Here is a 21,215-nt window from a genome sequence, read left to right as displayed (position 1 = left end):
TACAGTTTCTCTACAACATGTCCAATATGGATTTTTAAAACTTAATCTTTTTTTAAGATTACTGAATGCAGATCTGTATTTTATCAAGATCACCAGATGATTCACATGAATGTTAAAATTTGAGAAGCACTTCTCTAAGGTGTATGGCTCTGAATATAAATCCTGGGCCATTGACTATGTGTAGCTTTACAAGATAATGCTGAGTGCTTTTCAAAGTTATTAGGCTACTTCCTCCAATAAAGTGTTAATACACATTCTTTCTAACATTTAGTACCATCAGACTTAATTTTTTCTAAATGAGATGTAAACTGATACCTCACTATGGTTCTAACTTCCCTTTTCAGATCACTGATGAAGTTAACATCCATTTTTTTCATAGGTTTATTCACAACGAATATTTCTTCTGTAAAATACTACTTTTTCTTTTGCTTATTTACTGAGTAACTATTTTCTTATCAGTTTTATTGGTTTACATATTTGAGATACTAAGGAGTTTTTTTATGTCTTTTTTTCAATATGTTTTTGTTGATTTCAGAGAGAGGAAGGGAAAGGGAGAGAGAGCTAGAAACCAATGATCGGCTGCCTCCTGCATGCCCCTGACTGGGGATCAAGCCACAACACAGGCATGTGCCTGACTGGGAGCTGAACCATGACCTCCAGGTTCATGTGTCAATGCTCAGCCACCGAGCCACACGAGCCTGGCAAGATACTAAGGGGTTTTTTTGTTTGTTTGTTTTTAGCAAAGTAAATAAGAATTTATTGGCCACAGCAAAAATATACTTAGGACAGAGAAACAAGGAAGGTACATAGAAGTAACAGGAGAGCCCAGGCTGGGCTGCTTTGGCTCACTGAGAAGTCAGAGAAAAGGGGACTGTGGAGACAGGTTTAGGGGGTAAGCCCAGGACTAGCTTCCACTGCCCATTGCCCCTCTGACTGCAAGTCTCCTGGGGTCCCCTCAGAGGGATGGAGAAGTCCCTGGCATGCTCCCCTGCTGGGGAGCCCTTGCTGGGTTCTTTGTCCTGAGCGTATATTTATTTATTTATTTATTTATTTATTTATTTATTTATTTATTTATTATTTTATTGTTGAAAGTATTACGGATACCCCCCATTTTCTTCTCTTTACCCCCTTCCTCACTCTCTCACCCCTCCCCAGTTCTTCCCCTGTCTGTCTGTGTCCATGGGCTGTGCATATGTGCCTATAAGTTCCTACCCTCCTTCCCATTTTCCCTCTGAGGTCTGTCAGTCTGTTTCATGCTTCCATGTCTGTGGTGCTATCTTGTTTGTCAATTTATTTAGTTCCTTAGATTCCACATACAAGTGAGAACATGTGATATTTGTCTTTCTGGGACTGTATTTTGCTTGGCATGTGGGATACTAAAGTTTTATGGTAATACTGGACTTGGTGGCTTTTCCTCAGTTAGTCTTTACTTCAACCTTCTTGTAGACTCTTTGATGAACAGTTCTTGATTTTAATGTAGTAAAATATATTTTTCTTTTTCTTTAATATCTAATGCTTTTATTGTAGAAATTTAAGATTTAATTTAAGAAAGTCTTTCCATACCACAAAATGATAAAAGTTTTTCATATATATTTTTTGAAATGCTTAAAGCATTGCTTTTCACATTTAAGCCCTTAATTCATCTGGAAAAGAATTTCACGTATAGTAGCTAGAAATCCAACTTCTGTGCAAGCAACTGTCCTGAACAATTCCTTGAACAGTCCCTCCTGTCCCTACTGATCTGAAACGGCAACTCTGTAATATATCAAGTTTCTGTACATACTTTGGTTTGTTGCCAGAGCCTCTGCAATTGGTCTTTCTTTGCCATGCAAAAATACCACAGTCCTAATTATTATATACTTGTAAGTCATGATATCTTATAACCCACCTAGTTGTTCTTCCTCAATAGTGCTTTGATTTCCCTTGGCCCTAACTTGCAGTATTCATTTTAAAATCTCTTTGTCAAGATCCATGAAAAAAATATGTAAGATATTGACTGGAATTTCATTGACTCTATAGATTAATTTGGAAAAAAATTGACATCTTTAAAATGATGAGTCTTCTTGTCTATACATTTTAAAGATACAGTATATCTTTCCATTTACTTAAGTTTTTTAATGTAAAGTTTTATAACTTTTCAAACAGGCTTTAGGTATATTTTTGTAATGAACTTTCAGATGGTCGTCATACCTCTGACTTTCATTGCTTGTCTTTCCTGTTCATTGGTATCCCATCAACCCTCCTAAAGTATTTGAATTTTACCACATTAACCCCAGACTCAAAACTCTTTGGTAACTACTTATTGCCTATGGAATCAAATACAAACTTCTCAGGCTGAGATTGAAACAGCTCTGTTTACGCAGCCAACATCAAGTTTTGTGAGGATTCTACTCCATTTGAATACTTAGGGCAGAAATACAGTGTAGAAGTGAGGAGCTCATTTAGGTAATAGAATCTAAACAAAATTAGCCAGGCCAGACATGGCTCAGCGGTTGAGCATCGACATAGGATCCAGGAGATCGCGGTTCAGTTCCCGGTGAGGGCACATGCCTGGGTTGTGGGCTCCCTGGTGGGGAGCATTCAGAAGGCAGCCGATCAATGACTCTCTCATCATTGATGTTTCTATCTCTCTCTCCCTTTCCCTTCTTCTCTCTGAAATCAATAAAGATAAATTTTTTAAAAAATCAGAGTCAAGTCCTGGCCTTATGTCTGACAGAGTGGCTTAGTTGTCTTGGTTCCTCTTCTATAAAACAAGAAAAATATGAACACTCACAGCATAGGGTGTTCAGAAGAATGAATGAGACAGTGCACGTAAGTTATTCAGCACTTATGATTTACTACTATTAATTGCTATTATTGACACATTAAAAACAAACAGCTAATAGCACATCTTCTATGAGTGAATACCATCATCATGCCTATATTTAACTCTTTTGTGCTTATTAAAGTGTTTTTTGCAGATTTTTTAATGCTGAGCTTAATGTGAAAGAGGAAATGGACTTACTCTGATGGTCTTTTCTCCCGTACTGAATAGCTGGTGAAGAGAGGAAACTGGGAAGGGGCAGGAATAGGGTGAGGAGACTAGGTTAGCTTATGAATGGCCCCTGATACGCAGGCAGCCAAAATTATAATTACAAAGAGGACACGCATGACAAATGCAGATCCAGTTCAAGCTGACTTCAGTACACAAGAGAAGCCAACAGTAACCCACTGGTCAACAGAAAGCAGGGCAGCCTTCATCATGCTAGGAGCCCGGAGAGTGGGTACCTTGCTGTTCTAGGGTATATTTGCTATAAAAGAGTGTTCTGTCCAGTGTTATGGACTGGTAATCGTCAGGCAGTTTACCAAGCTCCCATCCAAGCAGGACTGGAATCAAAGGAGGGCTCTCAAAAAGAAAACCAGGGTACCCTTTTTTCTTTAAAATGGCCATTGCTTAGCCATTCAGATCTAGCAATCCCAGTGTGGGGTAGATAAAGACTGCAGCTTCTGTGAATGCCAAAGCTTATCATTCTCTTGCTTAGCTTTGACTCAGAAAAAGAAAATGGTTAGTAAAGCCCTAACACTATTTTCTTTTTAGTAATAATTTTACACACAAAGTAATTACTCTATATTTTGATGATAATATTGATACAAGATGTAACACACCTTATGAAATTACTCTATGACATGTATGACTGTGTGTCTGACAATGGCATTCCCCAGGAAATATGTCCATATGTCACAGGAATTCCCACCAAAGGAAAAACCCAAATCCAGGCCTATGGAAAGAGAGCTTGCAAGAGCTAATCAAGGCCCTGGAGTTCTGCTCCCTATGGGACTTATGGTGGGCCGTCAGTCATAGAAGGGACCCTGAGCCACCAGACAGGGAGGTAGGCAGACTAGGATCAAGGAAGAAGCCTAAATCTGCACTTAACATGAGGTCAAGTTAATTTATAAGTCAAACACTGACTACATGCAGGGCTCATCTGATACAGAGATACGCTAATACAGCAGATACAGTATCTGCCTGGTGAACTAGAATCATCCTTCTCCTTAGTGATGTTACTTCAGTTTGACATTTAAGATGTTATTAGTGGAGAGTAGTGAAAATGTGCAGGAGGATCATTTGTCCCTTTGCCTTTTCTGTTTGTTTTAAGATGGGGGAGACTACAGCATGTTTGCAGGGTTAGAGGAATGATCTGTGGAGGATCCTGAAGAGCCAGAGATGGAGCCAAGCACGCAGACAAGAGGCTGAGCCCTAAACGGAAGGGAAGAAACCTTGTTGTCACAAGGGCTAATTAAGCATCACTTCATAAATTAATCTTGCCACTAGGACTAGGGACGTGCAGCAGCTGATCAACAATTGCAGCCACATTATACAATAGTGGCATTCTATCTTGGGCACAGATGATGACAATTTCTCTTATTTATTTTGAAAGTCAGGAGACTAAAACTCAAACTGATATGCATTCTTGGTCCTTAGATAGTAACTTAAATCCTCATTTAAAAAAACAGAGGAATTTCATATCATTTCTGTAAAAATGTCAGTAAATAGAGTCCAAATCAATGGCCTAACCCCAACAACTGGGGTTAGGGATTTCCCTCTGTACCTTACTTTGACCATTCATCAGTAATATAATAAACCTCAACCAAAATTTTTTTTTTTAGTTGGCTTTTAAAAACCCCACAAGAGTTTTTTTTCTTCAGATTTTACCTGGCCTTCATAGTATTGTTTCAATTAGAGCAACTCAGCGGCAATAGCTGGGGTGGTGGTTGGTAATTTTTCCCTCCTGCAACTTAAGGCTAGAGCACTGTGGTGGGACCCACTAAAAAGTTTGCTTCCTGTCAGTGCACAATTTGCTATAAGCAACCCTTTCTCTGGGCTGCCAGGGCCTGTGGTCTGAGCTATGTGACACTAACATTCAATTACGGTAAAATGTCTATTTAATAACTGACATTTCCAGTAAACTTGCTGTGGGTTCAATATGCTTCGAGGTCAATTAGAAAACCTTCAGAGGATACGAAGAAATACTGAATTGACTAAAAACTCTCATTCCTTCTGATTTATTCTGACCCAAAGTATTAAGGATTCTCCTTGGAGTTGTTTTACACATAGCTGGGAAAGATATGGTAAGGCTTCAGTATTTAGACCCCGGGAGTTAAGAGCTTAGTACTATTTTTGTTGGGCGGGAAAAGTTCGGGTCCAGAGAAGCACCTGAGAAGTTCTTTTAGGTTTTTCTATGATCTGGTGACAAATACATAACCCCTCATGCTTATCTTCACTTTAATAAAACTATAGTCCTTCCAGTCCTCAACAGAGTTCAAATTCAAAGTTCACAAAACAGAATTCTAGGAGTCCTCCAGTTGATGTAATCAACAGCATGGGCTTGTTCGGGAACTAATGTTAAGTTTTCCCACAAACTTATCAGGTTCTAGATGTAGACAGACACTCATTGAGCTAACAAAATGGTTTAAAATACCTGTCTGTAAACTCTGAGTTTTCCTGGGTAGTACATTTGAATCACTTTTCTTTTCTTGTAAGCATCTTGGAGATGGAGGAAGCTGTCTCTTCCCCTTCTCCCAGTTCTGATGGCACAAAGACCAAGATATAGAGATTAAGTCAGAACTATCTACAGAAACCCACGCATCTTGGCTTCAAAAAGCCAAGCGTCAAGCTGGAAGGCTGGGCTGGCGGAATTCAACACACGTGTACATTTTTCTATTTGTCTCCAGAGACATAGAGCTGATAACTTTAAATAAAAATGTCCTCTTGCCCTGGCTCGTGTGGCTCAGTTGGTTGAGTGTCATCTCATGCACCAAGAGATCGCTGGTCAGGGCTCATGCCCTGGTGGTGGGCTTGATCCCCAGGAGGGGGCGTGCAGGGGGCAGCCGATGGATGTTTCTCTCTCACTGATGTTTCTCCCCCTGTCCTTTCCACGCTCTCTAAAATCAACAAAAGCACATTAAAAATGTCCTCTAAATGCATAAAACTTTATCGGTAAATCTGTGGCGTTTAAATATTGTTTTCATCTGATCAGTTGGGAATAGCATATTATATCATACATATCACTTCACAGTTCACCTGTCAAATATACTGTTTCATTTGATGCTCAAATATCCTTGTTAGGTAAGCAAGACACATTATTTCCATTAAAAGTCACTCAGTGGATGAAGTCTCCTTGGTCTGGTTTTCTTGGGCTCTTTCAATGACGACACAAATGTCAATAATATCAGAATTCTGATATATTTCAAACCTCTGCTCTTTTCACTCTTTATATCAGTGCTATCCAGTAGGACTTTTTATAATGATGGAAATGTTCTGTAATCTGTGCTTGTCTAATATGGTAGCCACAAGCCACATGCAGTCTTTGGGTACTTGAAATGTGGCTAGTATGACAGACAAACTGAATTTTTAATTTTATTTCATTTTAATTAACTCGTGGTTAAATTGAAATGATCACATGTGACTAGCGGCTACTGATTGAACAGCACAGCTGCATACTTTCTCTTGGGAGCTTCGTCCCAGCCCATGAGCTCAGCAGCCACCATGCAGAAAGGACCCCCAGCCTTATATTCCAGCCTTGATTCCCACCTGCCCATTAGCCATAACTGGGCATCTCGCAGGCGCCTGTGATTCATCATGTTCATAACTGGACTCAGCATCTTTTCCTTCAAACGTGCTCCTCCTCCTAGGTCCTGTGCGCCAAGGAAAGAAAAGGACACTAATTAGTAACATGAAAAGTATAAAGCTCACTGGTAAAGGTAAATATACAGTTAAATTCAGAGTAGTCTAATATTGTAATGGTAGATGGTAAATCACTATTTCGAAGTAAGGTCACGTTCACCGATACCAGGGGTTAGATGTCAGCATATTTTGGGGGGAAGTCATAATTCACCCCACAACAGACCACACAGTAACCTCCGTGCCAAAAGCAGGAATACTACACATCATAGTCCTTGATCACAACCCAGTAAAATTAGAAATTAATGACAAAAATAGAAAATAAATCTTTGCCACAGGAAAAGTTTAGACTCATGAGAAACTCAACATGGAAATTAAATCCAGCACTGCAGAATACCTTAAAAATACCAATAAATAAAAGTTTAATATACCTATAACTCAGAGGAAAATTCATGGCCTAAAACACGAAAATTACTGGACAACAAAAGAGATTCTAGAAATGAACCTCAAAATAATGCTAAGGAAAGTAAAAGAAAGTAAATACTAAAGATAAAAATCTAAAATTAATGAATCAAAAAACAGAAAAGTGATAGAGCTAACAGATACATTAAAAACTGGTCATGTGAAATATGTATAAACATTAAGTTACATAAACCATGCACTACATAAGCAATTAGAGTGGGAGAAAATTGAGAAGTCATCATAGTCACGGAATGAAATAATAAGAAAATAATTTGATTAGCCTTGCACGTATAAATTCGTTGGCAAAGACTGGATAATTTCTAAGAAACTAAGAAGTTCCCAAATTGATCCTAGAAGAGATTTACAATCAAACAGGTCAATTACTCTGACAAGGTTTTGAAAACTGACGAAGTGTAACCTTTAGAAGTCAATAATAATGTACAGTTTTATGGATAAATTCTATAATAATTTTATGGAGCAAGTGATTTGAATATTATGTAAACTGTACCAGAGCATAGACAAGAAAGAAAAACTCTCAAATTATTTCTGTAAAATCAGCAAAAGGGTTAAACCAAATCTAACAAAAATGATACCAAAAAACCCCAAAAAAACCCTACACCTGGAGGCAATGTGACTTATGGTCGTTACATAAAGAAAACAGATCCAATAATAGTGAATACTGAAAACTATTCAGCAGCGTATTAAAAGATTAATGTACCACAGAAAAGTGATGATGATAATTCTAAAGTTCTAAGCATCTTTGGATCTAAGAAAGAATAATTCTACTCGATAATATATTTATTCTGAATGTACATTGATGGTGGGATCAAACTGGGGTCATTCCACAGTGGTCCAGTCTCAGTGAGAGGAGAAATCGCTGCATAACTATTGTATCTGTTCTCAGCCTTATATTAACAGAACTTTTGGGTGGGGATGCCCTGCTGAGGAGTGGCTGGGAGCATTGCTCAGGAGTCAGAAGCTGCCTGGGGTCAAAGCCTGGCTCCATCACCATTATCTGGACAACCAGAGGTGTATGTTCATAACATACCTTCTACCCAATCTCCCAATACCCATGTTTTCTCCATTCTATGAGAATTCTATTTTTGGTAGCTCTGGACTTTTTCTTACCCAGTATTCACACTAAATTGATACTTAAAACATAAGAGTTGCCCTGTTCACTTGGGACTTGATTCTCTGGATTCAGAAAAAAAGGAGCATAGGTATTTTTTTTAACAAAATTTAAAAAATGCAATTCATTAACTCTCCCTCTTCTTCCTCCCTCTCCTTTTACCTTTCTCAATTCCTCTTGCTTCTCTCCATCTCTGTCTCTCTCCCTGTTGCTGTCTTTCTGTCTCTTTCTTTCTCTTTGTCTCTTTCTTACACACACACACACACACACACACACACACACACACTATCTTAGGTGACATATATGTGTCATTTTTCAAGGTGCCTTGCTGGAATAAAGTTATTCTTAGAGATAAAGTAAGCTGTATTCAATGTTTAGACTCAACAGGATCTAAGATTGGTAGGAACTCAGCATGCATCTAAAGCCAGCAATCTTGCTAAAGTGATTCATAGAAGTATTTCAGTTAAGATCCGGAGTTCCCTCCCTAGAAGTCAGAGATAGCCTTGGGGCTATGCACATTTAGAAATGGCAGGATGAAAATTTCATGCAAGGAAATTTGTAAAACATCCTATTAGAGCTCCAGGTATAAATATTACATCAAATATTCTCCCAGATATGGATTTAAGACAGGATTTTAATCTTAAAATATTACGACATTCCCATGAGCCTAATAAACTTGTGTGTTGAGCTAAAATTACATTTGTGGATTAAATCCTCTAAATAAATTATGCTGTAAAGGTCAGATGTATTCAAAGAGCACACTGATAAATATTAAAACAACAACAACAAAAAAACACCTTTTTATTGGAAGAAATCTCAAAATGCTAAAGAAATGAACCAAATAACTATTTAAAAATGCTCATGGAAGGCAAAAAAAAAGAAATTCATCTATGCCAATAATAATGCCCCACATTTATTTAAGCACATTTCATAGATTATCTAATTTTATCTTTAAAATAAGTCTGTGGGGGGGGTATATAATCTTAGATCCACATTATGCAGGTATAGAAACTGAGACTGAGAAGTCACTCAGCTGGGAAGTGATGGGTCTGGGCCCTTGTGCATACTTATTCCAGAAGGAACTTGTGAATGCAGGTTTGGGTTGCTGAGTTGGGGGAGATGCTCATGCCATTTACATCATAGGAGATACGGAGTCTGTTGCTCTTCATCTTCCTCATCTGCATCTATACTTGTGCTCATTTATCACATATGTACCTCCTTCTGCATTTCTGTCCTTAAATCTAAACCTTGGACATGTTTTGTTTGGGGTTTTTTAGATTTTTTTTCATTGATATTTAAAGAGAAAGAGAGAGGGAGAGAGAGAAACATTGATGTGAGAGTGGGACATCGACCTGCTACCTCCTGCACTCCCCCTACTGGGGATCAAGCCCCCTACCCGGGCATGTGCCCTGGCAGGGAATTGAACCAGCAACCTTTCAGTGCACAGGGTGATGCCCAACCAACTGAGCCACAGTGGCCAGGGCTGAACATATATTCTTGACGCATGTCCTCTACTTGACATCTCTTTATAAATCCTCTTCTACCTTTATCTTCATCTCCAATGATTCTTTTCCTTAAATTATAATATGTGAAAGCCACTGTCATTATTGGGGAAAACAGACTTCTCTAATGACTACACAATCTCTTGCATTCTGTTTATAGCCAAATGTCATGAAATAATAGCCTGAATGAATTTTCTCTACTTTCTTACTACCCACTCAATCTCAACTCTTTCATCTGCTCTAGGCCCTCTAAAATTGCCCTTAATAAAATCTAATATTACCTTCTATCTGCTTGCATAGTCCATTAGACTTCAGGAGTTATTTCACTGGACAGTAAGATACTTGACATCTTTGCCAACTACTTGTTTCTTGAAATCCTCTCATCTTTTGACTTAAATGGCACTTTTCTTTCTTCTGTCTCCTTAGCTGGGACATTCTTCTCAAATGAGCCTCTAGGGTTCTGTTCTTGAACTTCTCTGCCTACTCAATGTGTTCTCCATGGACAATCTCTTTCTTAATGCTGTTCCATATCTAAATTTTAATAGCATCTGGCCTCATTATCACAATGTTGCAAGAACTACTCAAAAAACATGGTCCAAACTAAAATAATTTTCCCTCACCCTAAATTCTCAGGCATTCCTCATGGTTTAATTATATCACAATCACATAGTCGAAGCCCAAAACTGAAGTCAACCTTGATTCTTTCCTCATCTTTACAAATGAAGAAATCTAGGTCATAAAGTAAGTAACCGGTTCAAAATCTCACAGCCACCAGTAGAGCCAGATGTGTAGCTGGGTCCAGAAACACCCAGATCTGCACAGCTCTAAAACACAAGAAGTAGGAGATCAGGGAGAGAGTTAAGAATAAAGTTAATTCATATCTTCAAAAAAAGAGGAAATTGAAGAAAACCAGAAGATGTATATTTTGCATGAATAAACACAGAAACTTGTTAAAAATGATACAGACAGCAAACGAAGAAAAATGTTGTCATTTCCACGAATGCTTTGGAGTACATGGGGAATCTATTTTTTTCCCTTAGAACGCTTACTCTGCAGGATCAAAATGAGCAAGTTGTGACCACATAAGTGAGAAGGTGGATCAAGAAGTGCTTATAACTGCGTTCTTGTGGTTTGCACGAAATGCTACACCACAGCCATTCCTTAAAAACCATCTCATGGAATCAAACAAGCAGGCAAGCCACTTCTAAGTCCCGCACCCAGAGCCCATCAGGCCCTGTATTGGAGCATGCTATGAGCTCCTCTGTGCCCAGCCTCAGGTGCTACTCTGCCACAGCGACAGGCGGCTGCTGACGGTCTTTGTCAAACTCACTGCTGTGGACCCCACAACTGACAGAAACCTGGCGTAGAGTCATCGAGTGTCCAGATCAGGCAGATGGTCTGGACAACCTGATGACCACCAAATGCTGCAACACAAGAAATGGGCTCAAAAATGTTACAAGGGGGTACAGCTTTGTCTTTGCAATGCATTTTCAAATGGCAGTTAAATATCACGGTGAAGTTGATGTACAGGCTACATAGGAAGATAATGTACTTGCGAATGATAATGTCATAAGCATTTGGATGTTTATTACAGGTCAGGAACTTCACATTCATCATCTCACTCCATCGTCACCACGCTTTAGTGCACTTGGTGTTCTTATGCCCGTTTCACAGTAGGAAGCCCAGGCTCTGAGATGCTGGATGTCTGTCCTAGTCAGCAGCTGCCAAGTGAGAGACTAAGAACATGAACTCCAGTCATTTGATTAAAGAAGCAGGATGATGCGGTGATTTAAATAGCTGGATTCTGGACCAGATTGCCACACATTAGCTGTATGACCTTGGTCAAATCACTGTGCTTCAGTTTCTTCATCCGTAAAATGGGTAGATATGTCTACCACATGATACTATTAGCTTATTTTATTGTTACGGTAAGGATTGAATGAATTAATACATATAAAACACAGTGTCTGACATATATACTATATAGGCATTACCAATTACTATTATTGATTTCTACCCACCTCCCCACCCCGTGTGTGTGTGTGTGTGTGTGTGTGTGTGTGTGTGTGTGTTGGAGTTCTAAAATCTGGGATGGAGCTGGAAGGCAAAGCAGAGAGAAGAGAGGACTGGAGATGGCAGCAGAGAGCTTCTGGAGGGTATGTTTCGGCTCTGACCTCATCATTGACTAAAAGAAGCTTGTGCCACTCTCTGAAGCCCATGGCGAGTAAGGAAATTCTAAGTATTACAGTCCTGTTTGGGTTCTAAATCTACATAATGTCTTCTCCCAACCAGGAAATCGATGGAGATTCCAACACTTATGATGTAGGTCTTTGCTGGGGCTACTCAGTCCATTCACAGAAGAGTCAAAATGAGATCTCCAGATGCTCTGAAAACCCTAGTTACAATCCAGGTCATAAAATCAACATTCTAACCCCCTAAATTCAATATATGCTCCTTATCTTGAACCTTTTATCCACTTGTATGTACAGAAATCTTTGCTGACATATCACTGATTATTTTCTATTATATCCCTAGAAATAAAGTAAAAGGATCTCACATTTTAAGCCTCAGCGTGTGTATTTACAAACTGCTTTCCAGAGAAGTTATGACAATTTACATCTCCTCAGTAAAACCCACTGACCACTAAGTATTACGATTCAAAAAGGAAAAGCTTTGCTAATGTTGGAGGAGCCAATACTATCTGGTTGATTTCAACTGCATTTCTTTTATTATTACTGAGTCAGTCTTTTGGAAGCCATTTGTATTATTTATTTTAACAGTATTTCTCGTGTCTTTAAAACATTTTTTTCTGTTAGGAGATTCCGCTTTATTTAATGATTTATGCAAGATATTTATATAGTAAGAACATTATTCTTTGGTTAGTTGGATGTAAAATGCTTTCCTAGTAAGTTGTTTACCTATTAATTTATTTTCTTTTTAACTATTTTGAAACAGAAGCTTTGGGAGCCTTCTCCTTAAAAATTGTTATATCAAACTGAAGTATTTAAGAAATATGTCATTCATTTATCTTATTTTGGTTAAAAAAATATGTTTCTTAAAAGAATACACAGGAATGTAAGGTTTACTAGAATACCAGCTCTTTGAGAAAAGAGATCTAACCTATTTGCCCCCCCCAGTGTTCCCCTAGCCCCATAACTGTTCCTAGCATATGGTAAGTGTTCTATTTGTTGTACAAATAAGTGCATTGTTATTTTGCAATTTGCTTGAAAGCAGCAAATCAGACTCCCAAAGACTGACATGAAAGATCTGCAGTGAGAATGCCTGATTTTTCTGGCTAAAGTACATTTCATTGTTAGAAATTTAGAAGGTATAATCTGGGGCTTTTCTTTGCTTTGCATTTTTTTGCAGCATACACAAATGCAAATTCTGCATGTCACCTGAGATCCACCTAATGAAAATACTTCAAAAACATACCTGCCCTTCCTTGATCTCACTGGTCATTGTCACCACTCTAGTCTGAGCCAGCGTCATCCTGACCTGGATTCCCACAATGGCCTCTTGATTGCTTGCTTGTTTTCCCAACTATGGTGTTCTTCAAGGGTAGGATCTGATTCTGAGCTACATCTAGAACCTGATTTCTGTCCACAGTTTGCCCTCACTGCCCTCCAGACGCACTGGCCCTACAAACACACTGGCCTCCTAGCTGGTTCTAAAACACTCTTGCCTCCCCCCGACCCAGGCACTTTGAATTTGCTGCTCTCATTTAGAATATTCCTCCTGCAGATAGTTGAGTGATTACCCCCTACGCTCCATTCAGCCTCTGCTCAAAGGTCACCTCCTCAGATAGGCTTGGCCTCATCTCTAGTAACCGATCCTGCTTGAGAGTTCTTCCTGGCTCTCACCACCACCTCCCAACACAGCACAAGTTTACACACTGGTTTGCTATCAGGCTCCCTCACCAGAACACAGACCCATGAGGATATGAGAATCTGTCTATTTGATTCCACCGTGTACCTGGCCCAGTACCTGGCATATAGTATTTCTCACATACCTGTTATATAAATATTTACTGAATGACTGAATCCCAGCCCCAGTGAAAATCTAAAGCTTTAGCTGAGAACAAATGAGCATGAGTAGATTTCAGCTGGCTTAAGAAGCTAATTCAAACTTCACTTCAGGATCCTAACTCTGGGGTGGAGGTAGGCATTCCTTAACTGATAGATTGATTCTGGTGCAAAGAGGCAACTAAAGGAAAGGAGAAAGTTGATGAAAAGGCAGGCAGGGAACATCAGAGGGGAGAAGTCAACTGGCTTAGATAAAAGGAGAAAATACTAGAATTCTGTGAATTTGAAATCCTTTTAGCAGCTACATATCAACCACAAAGTCAAAGTTCCAGTTGTTCTTCCCTTTGATAAACGTGGCTCTGAATGAAACGCCACCTCTCTGTGTTGACAAACCAGCTGAGTGCTCATGTATTTGATGAGCTATGCTATGTAAGGATAGTAATCAGAGAAAATACAGAAAATAAACATAAAAAGAATAAAAGACTGAAAGAGAGAGAAAAAGAATTATACATGGTAATATAAAAAGAATTTAGATGCTAATATGGGGAGAAACATTTATAAAAGTCTCACAATGAAAGTGAGAGAATATTTCCTTTGTTAAACAGGACATATTCTATCATAAATGGGCTGATCTATCCAGAGCTCCCAAAAGGGAACAGGATTGAGATGTTTCCACTTTGAAACCACCAAAAAATCTACACCTTTACATTTGTATGTACATGCAAATATAAATAAGGTTTGAGTGGTAAGGCCTTGTTATAACAGTAAGAACTCTGGTGAGTTGGAAGGGGGGTGGGGGTTCTGTTGTTTGATTGTCTGACTCAGAAGGCAAACCCTGAAACAGTTCTTCCTCTGTACCCGATCATATGAGATTAGAATTATGCTGGCAGTTTAATATTTAATTCTTGGGAAGAAAATATCCATGTGTATAAAAATATCAAGAATAGTTTTAGAATCTGTGATTATCTGAAACAGGCTGGCTTCCATCACTAGCCACTTAACCTACATATCCAAAAAGTAACTCTTATCTGGAGTGAGGTTTTTCAAGCTCTCATTTTCTTCCTTGATAAAATAAAAATTCAGGCTATAAAAAAAAAAAATTACAAGCAGGCTAGGCATAGCTCAGCAGTTGAGCATGGACCTAGGATCCAGGAGATCTCAGTTCGATTCCCGGTCAGGGCACATGCCCGGGTTGCGGGCAGGCTCCATCCCCAGTGGGGGTGTGCAGGAGGCAGCCGATCAGTGACGACTCTCTCATCATTGATGTTTCTATCTCTCTCTCCCCCCTCCCTTCCTCTCTCTGAAATCAATAAAGGTTTTTTTTTGAATCACAAAATAAAACTGAGAAAAAGTTTCCTTTGTTAACATGAGGTTGGAATTCAGGTTACAAATCAAGACTTAGGAAAGAAAAAGGAGTATATATAAAGCCAAATTCAATAACTAAAGAAAAGGCAGATTATGGGAAAGGACAGTGGAGAAATCAATATGTAATACTGTGGCAGTCAGTTATTGAGACTACCATGAGCAGAGCAAGGACGATGGGCCAGGTGCTGAAGGTCACCAGGGCGAAATGCCCTGGGGGCCAAGCAAAAGATAATTGTAGGGTGGGACCTCATCTTCAGGTTGATCTTTCTTTCCTTCCCTAGCCTATCACTGGTCAAACAGTTTAGATTTCCTGACCTTTCCACCTAGAAATAACACCTAGGCCTCAGTTGTATTTCAGCTCCAGGCCCAGAAAAGCAGTAAAATCAGACAAAGGATGCCACAGCTGACCTCAGGACCAACTGCATTGGATAATGACCACCTGCCCTGGTGCTGACCAATCAATCAGTGGCGACCTAGACCCTGGAAGGACACACCTGGAAAGCTACTGAATATTCTATTGAGATCTTCCCCTGGGACCTCCCCTAAAATCTCTACCCTTAAAAGCCCTAGGGAGCACACCCTCACCCACCCCACTCCCCCACCCCCTGCCCCCTGCCCCCTGCCATGGACCCTGTAAGTTACCATTGCCTTCCTCATTCCCAAATTCCTAGGGCCCTTCCTTTGCCTCTATAACTTATTTCCTAAGCCCATTTCTTCTACAAATTAATTCTATCTCTGTGATTTTATAAATAAATGTTCTCTTATAGTTTGAGTCTTGGCTCTGAATTCTTTCCTAGCCAGGACTCAACTACCAAGGTTGCTGAACCCAAGTCCAGTCTGACCCACTGGTCTAAGACCTGGTGCTGTTCTCGTTGCCCACAACATTATGGTGCCGAGACTCAGATCGCAACTCGGATTGTGTGGCAGGATTCCAGAAAAGCCCACCCAGGACCACCTTGCAGACCCAGACCAGGGCTAGGTGCTAGCAGGGACCCATTGTGCCCACCAGCTCCTTGCTCTGGTTGACTTGGGTGAGTTTCTTGGAATTACGGGCCTCTTTGTTTTAAGGTAAGAGGCTGACTTTCTTTAAGCTGCTGTTTTTGCAATCCTCCAGGTATAGATAAAGCTAAGGGTTAAGAGACCCTAGGCTAAAGATAAGAGTCAAGATAACTAAGGACAGGAGAAAAAAATGGAGGCTGCTTTTTAACTTTAGCTTTTCAATTGGAATTACTTTCCGAGTGCCTGAATAAAACCTTTTGCTGAGCCTAAACTCATTCAGCTTTGACATTTTCATCAGTCAACACCTTCTCTCCTCCTGCTTCTCCTTTGCTAACATGAAACTTACTAGGCCAAAGAAAGAGAAAAGAATGTAGGAGATCAAAGGGTAAATGTTTTATATACTGATATTTTAAAATAAGCTATGAAATTTTGCTTACAAATAGCCATCATAATCCCCACCATGATTTGAAAAAGTGGAAAGCAGAATAGTGGGGGGGAAAAAATACCAGTGTTGAAGACTAAAAGTAAAGTAATATCACAATCCTGGGTGATATTGGAGTTTGAGGGGTGAGCCTAGGTTCTACACTCCTGACCTCTGGGAGTCTGATAGCTCACCATGAACTGAGAAAGGGGTCAAAAACCTGATCCCTATCCCAAGACACTACAGGGGGTTACACTGGCAGATATCTCCAATGCAACCGTAGAGGGCTTTGAGCAAGTTTCTTAAAACCATTTGCGGATTCATAGCTGCTGCTTCTAGAAGGCCCAGAAACAAGTTCACTATAGCAGCATAGGAAACACAGAGTTGTCCAAGTTCCAAAGGACCCAGAATCCATTTTAAATGGAGAGACGCCATGGGGGCTGACTGGCACTGGTTGAAGTTCCTGAGAACCTCTGACACAGCAGCTGATGGTAGGAACACGTGACAAAAAGACTGAGGGCAGCTGCCGAAGGCACTGGCCAGGCCCAGAAATGAGGGAGAGTGGGAGCAGCTGAGCCGGGTCAGGCCAGCCACATGAGAATACTGTTCTCAGTCCCCCCCACCCCTTTTTTGTTTTCAGAGCAATTATTTCAATTGCACTTAGTTAATTATGTAATTATATAGTTAAAGTTTGTCTTCCCAGCTAGATTATAACACCACAAGGTCAGAAACAGCTTCTATCATCTTCACATTTTCCCCAACAGCTACATTAGTTTCTAGTCTATAGTAGCTGCTAATAAACAGTTGTTCAATTGAGGAAAAGGAACAACTACCTTTGCCAATGTCTCAGGGAGAAGAACGCACAAGGCAGGGAGGCTAGGAAGAAAAAATAGGAATTGTTAGTCTTTCATCACATTCTCCTGGAGCAATTTGTTTCAAATTATGAGGAAGTTGGAAGCCCTGAAATGGGTAAAAGCTTGAGTACTGATAACAAGAGCAACAATAACAATAATATAAAATTCTAATTTGCATCTTTATAGCTCTTTATTCTCCCCAAATAATATCATATACTTATTATCATTTGGTTTTCATGATATAAATGTTCCCATTTGAAAGATGAAGAGGCTGAACCTCAAAGAGATTATACCTTGTTTTGCATCACAAAGCTAAAAAAGAACAGAAACAGGGTTCAAACCCAGGTCTCACAACCCATCTGCATCCAGTAGTCTTTCCACTTCAGCTACATCAAAATAATAAAATATTAGTAAATGCTGATGTCTGAAATCAATGGGGGAAATAAGCATTTGAAAATTAGCAAGCTGCTTGGTCTTCTAGATAGAAGTTTCCATTTATCTTTGCGGCAGACAATCCCTTTGTTCTGGGCAAAGAAAAAGAAGAAGAAAATGTTTGACAGGGACTCTGTTGTTCAAATAATGAGCATCCACCCCTTTTTCTTGGAGACCAGCACTCAGTGAAACCTCCCTAATGTTGCTGCTCCCTTTACTCACTCCATGTTTACTAAGTGCTTCTATGCGTGGGTCCCTGTTCGCAATGAGACACTGTGCACCATATGATAATGTCAACTGGGAGTGCCTGTTGGCAAACCTTTATTCCTGCGAAATACATCTCAGAGACAGAAATGTTTCCTTCCAGCAAGCATTTTCTCTGCTCTACTTAACCTATATCCTCTTTGGGCCTCTTTGCAAAGTGGGGCATGTTGTGATGTTTGACTTGTTTGCAGGAGCTGGGATGTTGAGAGGAAGAGACCTACACGAGGAAACATAGGCTTGACCCCCCTTCATGTGGTCCTGCTGAAGGAAAGACCATGAAAAGAACGATGATGGGCTGGGGGCCCATGACCAGGCTAGCATGCAGAGCCTCGCTGAAAACTATATTTAAGAAGCGCCCGGAGGCCGGGAAGCACTGGTATCTGATTCAGGTCTTCTGATGATTTGCAGGATCTGGACGTTAAACCTACACCCTGACAAGTAGGGGTGGGGTTTTTCCTTAAAGAAACAGATACTCCCCCTTGAGGACAAACATTAAAATTCCTGTACAGAGGGCATGGGCAAGGTAGTGGGTCTGAGATAGAATGTGGGGAAGTCTGTCTCTGGGGCCCAGGGGGATTCTGCAGGGTTTCTGATGCTTGGGACGTTCTTACAGATGGCAGGATGGGGAGGAGCTGGTCTCTCCTAAGTGGAGGCCAACTGGAGACAACTGGAAGCTGAGCTAATCTGAGGGTTCTAAGGACAACCACAGTTAGAAGAGGGGTGATGTAAAATTGCACCACTTATGTGTTTGGTCTCAGTTGTTTTATAGGGATTTACAGAAGGGTCACCCCACAGTTTAGTGAGGCAGGCAAACAAGAGAGCAGAGGTCAAGAGGAGTGTGAGGATGGTCCTCAAGAAATGACAGGTGTGATCAGAGCAGCCCAGCCCCAGGGTGTCCATGACTGCAAGGGACAAGGTCTGGGGGTGGGGAGCATGAGATTTGTCACTGAGAGCTCTCAGTGTAGTGGGAGGAGAATTTAGACAGGGGGCACTCATTTCCAGCATTTGGGCAAAAAAGAAGGGAGGAAGTTCACATGTAATTTAGGCAGCTAGAAAATTAAAAAGATGTCTCTAATTTGGAGTGGTAGTGGTGAGGCCTCAGACACATGGGTCAAAGCCCTCTGTCCCTACCTTCCCCACCCCTCAGGTTGCACAGGGGCCATGTGCCTGTGAAGAAAGATGCCAAAAACTCTGGAACAGAGTCAACAAAATACAGATGATTAAATGCTGTTCTGAAATACTAAATTATGCCACGGGAGTAATTTACTTACCTTCAGCTGCCTTTGCTTCCTCATTATTCTCTCAGTGGCCCCCGGACTCTCTGAAAGGCTGTCTTAAGGACTACTTGGAGCCTTCCTTGAGCCTGGCCCAGCTAAGCCCACAGAAGCTCACATAGACCTGCTTCTCCCTCCCACGGCAAGAGGTGACCTTCGGAACATCCTTGAATGGGATCAACCACCAGAAAAAAATGAAAGGGACTCATCTGTCCATCACATGTATAAAAATTAGAGTCCCTTCTTCATGCTCCTAATTCAGTCACAATTTGGTGCCCATTTTCAGAGTAAATAGACAAACTTTCTTCTCTTATTTTGTACATATGTATGTACCAAAAATCAGGTAAAAGTATTAAAGTCACACCTGCTGAACAGTAAGCGCACCCATTTCTATTTAATGGCACTAACCCCTCCGTAGCATTTCATGGTTAAAAACATAGACTTGAGCCCTGGCCAGTGTGGCTCAGTTGGTTGAGTGTCATCCTATGCACCCTAAGGTCACCAGTTTCATTTTCAGTTGGAGCACATGCCCAGGTTGCGGACTTGATCTCCAGTAGGGGGTGTGCAAGAGGCAGCCGATCAATGACTCTCTCTCACATTGATGTTTCTCTCTCTCTAAAATCAATACAAACATAATTAACAAAATAAAAACTAAAAACCAAACAAACAAAACCCTAGACTTGAGACAGACCTGGGTTGGAATCTCCTGCTCCACCAGGATGCCCTCGTATCCTCAGGGTGCTTATCCAGAAGGCTCAGCTGCCCTGAGGGCAAAATGAACAGGGTAACGGTTCCTGCCTCGGAGGGGGGTTGTAAGGAGTGAATTATTTAATGATCGCACAACATTTAGAAAAATGCCTGACACATGCTCTGTGCTCAGTAAATATTACTCTTCATATTTTAATGTTTCTAAAATATTTGTGAATTCAGATGCTAACAACTGGGACATCCCGAAAGACAGACTTAGAAAGGAAATAACTGGTTAGATTCTGAACAGCACCTACCTGTGTTCTGACTTCATCACTTGCCACATCCATCTATTGCTTTTTTGGTAGCATGCTGGAAAATCAGCCCCAGCTCAGTCTAACACCCACACCCAGCAGCTCTCTAAATCACTTGTTCTTAAATGAGTCAGCACACACCCCAGCATCTTGGTCACTTGGATGATGTACACAGGTGGCAGGTTCTCAAACAGACTTGACTGCTGCTCCAGTAAACTGAGTGCTGGCAGCAAGCCAAGCAGGCTGGCGGGGTGGGGGGGTCTGCAACTCCTAGGTTTCCTCGGGTACAGAAACTGAGCTGACGGCTGCGTGGTCTGTGTCTGCTATGAAACAAACCAAAAAGGCAAGGGTGGTGCACGAACAGTTCGCCCGAGCCGCCGGAGGAAGCATCTTCTGCCCACATTCCGCCTTGCTGCAACCAGCGCTCCAAGTCCCACAGTTTCGTGACCACCAACTTCACACAATGAGTTGAGCTGTATACAAAACTGTTTTTGTCTGCTCCTACCTATATTTTTCTCTTTGAGAAACTAAACCTGACTCTTTTTAAAACTGTGGATAAAGATATCTTATGAGAGTGCTGGGAAGGCCATGGGAATGCTCTTGGGAGGAAATCAGGATCTACTTTTCTTGGATATATCACCACTTACTTCTCTGCACCTCATTCTTCTCTGAGGAAAATGAAAATAGCTCATCTACCTCCCAGGGATCACAATGACATGGTACTTTGAAAAACTAAAAACAAACAAACAAACTTCCAGTGTTAGAGCAAAAAGTAAAATCTCAATTAATGAAATGCTCAGGCAAGAAAGTGCCTCGGTTTTCAAAT

Source organism: Miniopterus natalensis, chromosome 2, assembly GCF_054644295.1.
Source record: "Miniopterus natalensis isolate mMinNat1 chromosome 2, mMinNat1.hap1, whole genome shotgun sequence".
Classification (NCBI taxonomy): domain Eukaryota; kingdom Metazoa; phylum Chordata; class Mammalia; order Chiroptera; family Miniopteridae; genus Miniopterus; species Miniopterus natalensis.
Note: the sequence above shows the minus strand (reverse complement) of the source record.